The sequence below is a fragment of the Zosterops lateralis genome (genome assembly GCF_965231275.1).
Source record: "Zosterops lateralis genome assembly, chromosome: 17".
NCBI classification, from domain to species: Eukaryota; Metazoa; Chordata; class Aves; order Passeriformes; family Zosteropidae; genus Zosterops; species Zosterops lateralis.
The window spans coordinates 12,119,968-12,126,774 of NC_139777.1; positions in this window are offsets into that span (position 1 = coordinate 12,119,968).

Here is a 6,807-nt window from a genome sequence, read left to right on the forward strand (position 1 = left end):
GGCGGCGGTGGGGGAGGCCTGACTGCCGAGTCTCCCTCAGCTCCCAGGGAAGGAGCTGAGTGCCTCCGAGGGCAGAGACGGGAAGGCGAGCACCCCTGCCCCACGGGGTGACCCATCTGCCCCCATGTGTGCCCCTCGGACAGCTCCTCCGCGCCGCAACCAGGACCCAGCACGGTTTGGGGGCCGTGGCCCACTTGAGTGCTCCGCCTGTGTGCTCAGCCTACCCGTAACGGGGCCGCGGTGGACACTGCCCCATAGGTCGGCACCTATAGGTCTGATCACTGTAACAGAGAGGATTCAAAGTCTTGATCCAGATATCACAAAGTTCAGGAGAGAAGGCTGGGCTGCTCTGTTGTCCCTGACAGCTCACAGGAGTTTTGATGCAGCCTTTGAAATGGGCATAAAAGCTTTGCTAGGGGACATCATGCAAGGATATAAAAACGAAGGAGTTTGTACCTAAAAAGCCGATTACTTAACATCTTTGTAATCAAACACAGGGAATAATTAAGTGGCAACAGGTGCTTCAATAACGATGTTCTGTTTAAAAACAGAAAGAGATAATGGCATCAAATCAGACACATGTTTCCAATGGGGAAAGGTCCCAGTTGCTTCTTGCTCATCCTCAGACAGTGATTGTGCCTCACTGCCAGACTTGGATACCTCAGCAGTTTATCTACCCAGAAAGATGAAGGTGTGATTATCGCATAATAAGCTTACTCATGCTCACTCTGCTCTTGCTGGCACATGCACAGCAGTTACTATGTGATGACAGTCTTCTCTGCAACAATCCAAGTGCAACTTCTCTTCAGCCTGGGGTCCCATTGCAGCCTGTGCTGCTGTGCCCCCATCACTACAGACACATGTGCTGGTCAGGGCAAAGCTGCCATGGAAAGAGGAAGATGCTGCAGCCCTGGGTGAGCATTGCTTCATCTCCTCAGCTGTGCTATCAGCACTAGATGTGCAGCAGCCATGTGCAATTCCTGCCCAAGGTGCCCTCCATCCATCCTAGGGATGGCAGGGAGCAGGAGAGGCCAGCCCCTCTGCCCCTTTCCAGATTAGGACACTTGACAGCAGCTGTTGTGGTGGCTAAATGGGCTGTTGAAGGGGTTCATGGCAGGGATGTTTGTCAAGCACCAACTTTTCACTCAGACCTGCAGTGTCATTTCTCCACTTTATGGCTCCTATTTATAGTCAAGGTACCTTTTGGGGTTTTGTTGTGGGCTGATTTTTATTTCAGAACAGGCTGCTCCTGTTTGTTGTCAGCAGTGCATAATCACTATGCATGGCTGGATGAATATGACTCCTGGCTTTCCCAACCACACCTGCATTGCTGGAGCCATGGCTACTACAGGGGTCCTTCTGCCAGGAATCTCAGATGGAGGCTGAAATAAATATTTCTCAATAGCTCCATGTCTTGGGAAGTTAATTCCATCAGGATGTAACATTGCTCCTAGAGAAGCTGCCATTTTTGGAGTTACAGCTGGTGCTGATGAGGCATTATTGTGAGGAAGTCTCACAGCTAAGATTCCTCGCTAGTCTGACTAACACTGCCCTCACCCTCCTTGGGGTCTTTCGAGCTATTCCTGAGGACTGTAGTGCCATTTCTGTCTACAGGTGGGTTGTAGCTCCTTGCCTCAATCAACTGAGCACTGCAGAATTTGGAGCATATGCCTCATTAGTGAGAAGGGACTCACTAGTGCAGGTGTGATTCATCACTTTGGAGAGCACGTCAGGGATCAGGGCATGAAACGGCTTGACTAACAGAGGCAGTAACAATGCAGGCAGGGGCCATGTTGCAGAACTGAGTAACAAAACAGCAGCAGCGGCTGGAAAAAACTGTGTAATGGGACAGAGTGAGAGCACAAAGCAGAAATCTGGCTGCCCACAACACCTGTATCTGGGTGTCAGCTGGGAACAAACCCCAGCTGTGAAGAGAATCTGGAGTACATCCTCCCACAAATTCCTTTTGGAGGTTCTTCGTGTATCTCTTTTTCTAGACAAATTAATCTTGGGATCCCAGTGGCTGCATAGCATCTACTGCATACTAAAGAGCTAGTTATTCTGGAGCCAAATGCCAGGGAACAACAGTGCCCCGCTGCAGAGAGAAGCACATTAATTCCAGCACAGCTGAGCAGCGAGATGTGCAGGGACATCTCTCCAGAGAGACCGTGGCTCCTCTTCCATCTGGCAGCACAAAAGAGGACAGGCCTGAATCCTCAAGACATGAAGATTATATTATGTAACATGCACGCTCGCTGCTTCCTGAGACAGAGCTAAGTTAAACTATCCGTGTGATTCAGTCCAAGGCCAGCCAGAGGAGCTGCACTTCTCCCCCAAACCTGGGGGCTTCTGGAGCAAGTGAGTAGCCTGAGGCTGGCGGGGGAAGGTAGATCCAATTGCAGCGTGCAATGACAAATAGCACTGCCTGCAAGTGTAAAATCGTGCCTTTCTGTAAGAGTGCTTATCAAAAAGCATGCCTGTAAGCAAATGCATAAGCGTTTTTGGGGGAAGGGTTTGGTCAATTCTTTTTGGCTTCACTTGTGCATAGAGCAAATTTTTGACAAAAATGGGAATGCTGTTAAAATAAACAAGGGCTGCATTGCCTGCCCTGAATTCCATTTCAGTTAAAGGCTTAGAAACGGAGTTGAAGAATAAAATGTGTGAGCACTGCCCATTAAAAAAAAAAAAAAAAAAAAAAAAAAACACCCCACACCAGAACAAAAAACCTCTCCAGCAAGCTGTTGATGGGAAGGCACAAAATGGGATGTTTTGCAATTCTCTTGGTTCTAGTTTTCTAGTCTTTATTATTTCTCACACCTGCATTTTCAAGAACATAATCATCTAGGATAAGTATGATATCATACAAACAATTTGCTAAAGCAAATTAAATTCTAAGCTGGTCTGGGCTGAGAATCAGGATACTAATCAGGAATCTGTCCTGTAACAGAAGATGAACTGCCTAGCCTTCATTTATGGCCTTTCCCTTTCCCCTCCATTGCTTTTAGATGTTTTAAGAAACACATTATGTTTCAATAGTCATATAGATGCCAAATGTTGGTCTTCAGGCATATTGTATTTGGACAGGCTTGTGTCTCCTCCTCCAGAGGAAGCAAAAGCACTGACAGCTGGAGATTCTGTTTGCCTGAAGATTCAGTATTGCTCTTCAAGTTTTTCTCCACAGGAGGAGAATAATCCTGACAGTATTACAAAGCCATTATTGTTCCAGCTGTAATCCCTGTGCTCAAATCCATCCTTCGGGTTACTTGCATCCAGATTGCAAAGAGAGAACTTCTCTTTGTATTTGTCAGGACAGTGGCAGATACATTGGATGAGAGGCCAATCAGAGAAATCATTTCACACAGAGAGATGCCTCAACCCTTTCTTAGCTTGTAAAAACAAATAACATGAAAGAAGATGTAACAGAAATTCTGCTTTTCAATGGGGCAGATACAACTGGGCTCCCTGAGCTATCATGTGTGGCCTAACTTTAGCCAGACTCCTATGAGGGGATCCAACCTTTCCTACTCCAGGAATGTAACAAAAGTAAATAATTTTCCTGGAATTACTCCTCACCCTACCTCCTTCCTACACACCTTTTAGAGTCTCAGTCTCAGTTCACACAGCTAGGAATGCAATTAATTAAGCTGATATAGCTGGCTCAGCTTTGCAGCTGTAGAGCCCACGGCTGGCAAATGTCACCTCTTTCATATCAGACATCTCTGTTGCCAAACTACAGTCAACTTCACAGTCACATCTCTTAGAAAGCACTGCTGTGCAAGTGGAGTGAACCATAAGGCAGGCAGGAAGAACATCAAAGGAGAGGTCTGAGTACAGGTTCCAGGAAAAAAACCCAAACATTGAAAATCACTGAAGCAAAACTGATGTGGTTTTAACAGTGGCAGTGATCTTCCACTCCATTTGACACAGTCTTGAGGCATAAAATGATAATGTGACAAAAAGTAAATAACAAAGGGATACTCAATTGGTCAGCTTGTCTTTGGTTTACACTGAGAGCAACAATTAACTTAGGAGGGAGAAAATTAAATCACTTTATAGTTTTCCACTTTGCAGAAGACCTGAGCAAAGCTCTTTGGTAAGAGCAAAGTGTTTCACAAGCTCATGCAGATGTTTTACAAGCACAATAAACTACATATGTGATGGAGTCATCTCTTTCTGAAATGTGATCTGGACTACAGGATTACGGCTGCTTTTCAGAGTGACAGGTGGACTCTTCAGCTGCATTTTTTCCAACTAGGAACATTAATCTTCGCCAGTTTAAAAAAAAAAAAAAAAAGAAAAGAAAAGAAAAGAAAAGAAAAGAAAAGAAAAGAAAAGAAAAAAGGTTATTTATCAAGTGCCTAAAGAATTAGTTCAGGGAATGGAAAGAGAGCAACACTGAAGGCCAGATACTTGCAATTTGGGTCGGAAGTGGTTTAGGGACAAACCTGAATAAATTGCTATTGCTTGCTCATTGCCTGGCAGCCTGATCTCAGGCCAGTCTCCTGGCAAAGAAGACCTCTTGTATTTATTTTGGGAAAGGGATATTTTCCAGTGGGCAGAGTATTAAGGTGTGTCAAGACTATCATACATCAGTCTTCATATTTTATTCTGCCACTTTTGATGCACCTGGGAAATCAGAATAAAAGTAGATACTTCTTTCATCCCCTGACTCTTTCAACACCAACAACTAAGATATGAGCTAAACAACTCAATGTGTCATGGAACAACTCCATTATACAACATAAACTCAGTTATACAACTAACAGGCAAGAGTATGAAATAACTATAGTGAGTTGAAATTCATTTGGGATCAACTGGAGTGAATCACTCATTATCTCCAGGGCAGCTGTTCTCTCTCCATAGAGCTGCTCTCTCTCAAGTTTTTTATTTAATGAACATTGATACTGGTACATAACCAGCACAATTATAAGTAGAATACAGCTCCAGGGAGAGACAGGGTTTGGCACATCTGGTTTATAACCAGAAAGAAAAGCTGTTACAAAGGAATCTGAGTTACAAAGTGTGGTCAGGTTTGTTAGCAGGCAAGAGTTCCTTTCAGATGACAAACAGCCCTAGGATGGCAGTGGAGGAAGGACACCTTGTTTGAGCATCAGCTGGAACAGCTCCTGGGCACACATGTCCACCTCCCTGCTGGGCCAGCAGCCTCATGGAGGGAGACGGGCGAGATGCTGCTACCAGTGTCACTGGACAGGAAACTAGACAAAGGCACTGAGAATTCCTTACCTTGAAGGATCTAATTTTTTTTTTCAATAATTAAATAGAGGACCTGATGTCCTGAACAAAATTACAGCTTAGGTAGTATCACCCTGCCTAAATTACTTTTCAATTTCAGATAAAGTATTTTGTCCACTATAAATAAATAAGTTTGTTGCAGAATGCTTTGTATTTCCTCATTTCAGAGGGGTGCTATGTTTTGGTAGTAGATCTAACAACATCTCATTAGTACAATTATCAAGTTATATTGAATAATGTAAGTTTTTAGTAATTTCCAACAATTCCTTTAAACATCTAGAAAATATTTCTATTTCATAATTATTAAAGGATCAAATTAACTCATGCAGAATAAGTAGTTTTATCTGTGCAGTGGCAAAAATCAGCTTTGCAGTTTTCAGGTAGTCAACAAACACCAGTGTGTAAGCAGGGAACTGCTCTCTCAAATGATGAGTTAATGACCACCCTGACTACCCATGATTTTGCTTGAATCACAAATGATAAATTCTGGTATTTCCCCACCAGTGAAGAGTTTCTACAGGAATTTCAGCTTTACTGCACTGTGGTTTAGTTCCTTTCCATGTGAAGCACAGGTAGTAATGTCTGCTTTCCAAAGGGATTCTCAGGCTTTTGGACTTAAGATTCTCTGTTCAGATGCAAAGGAGCAAGTGTTGCAGGCTTCTAAAAATCTTTCAACGTAGCATGGACAGAAGCTGGAGGAAACAGAAATCTGCCTCTGGATGACTTCTAAATGTAAACTGTGGACATGTGCTGTTATGTCCTTTGTCTTTCTAGGTGGGCTTTAAGGAGATGTTAGTATTTGCTGTCTCAAATCCAAGTTTACATGTGTCTTTTATCTGCTTATTAATAACATAAACTGTTTTAAAACTGTTTCCTGCATTAGTTTACTATGCAAGAAACAGTAAACTTTCTGTTTACTTGGGCTATCTTTACACTTTGGGCTTTGTTCAATCTGAACAATATATCTCTGAGCTGAATCAATCCTCTGAAAAACATCTCCTTAAGTAAACATGAGGAGTTCATATTCTAAATATGCCAGTTTTAGTGTGCAAGCTCAGTCCTAGTCTTTACTAAAATATATAAAGATTGGGAAAAGCTGGAAATTGCCTAAAATAGCTGAATCATTGTAAGAGGAAAGTGAATTATCAATTACAGTGAATTAAAATCTTAAAAACCATAATTCAAAAATTTATTGATTAGCAAAAACGTCTCTCTTTTATTACTTTTCAGCAGCTTTCTGGGATATCCACTGCCAGGAAACAAGTAGTTCCCAGTTTCCAGGTGCTCTTGTCTGTTTACCCTGCTGAGGAAAACCTAAGGCATAGTAGGATCTTATCAACACTAGCACTTTATGAAATGTCTTAATTACCTCAATTTCCTATAGCTTCTTTTACTTTCCAGATGATTTAGAACTGCAAACAAGGCTCCCAGAAAAGAGCCTTTATAGAGACTCTGCTCACAACGCCACTTAAATATGTACATGACAGCAAGTTAATTCTTTCCAATAATATCAAATATTTAAAAAAAAACATTGTCTGATCTTAGACAGTTGAA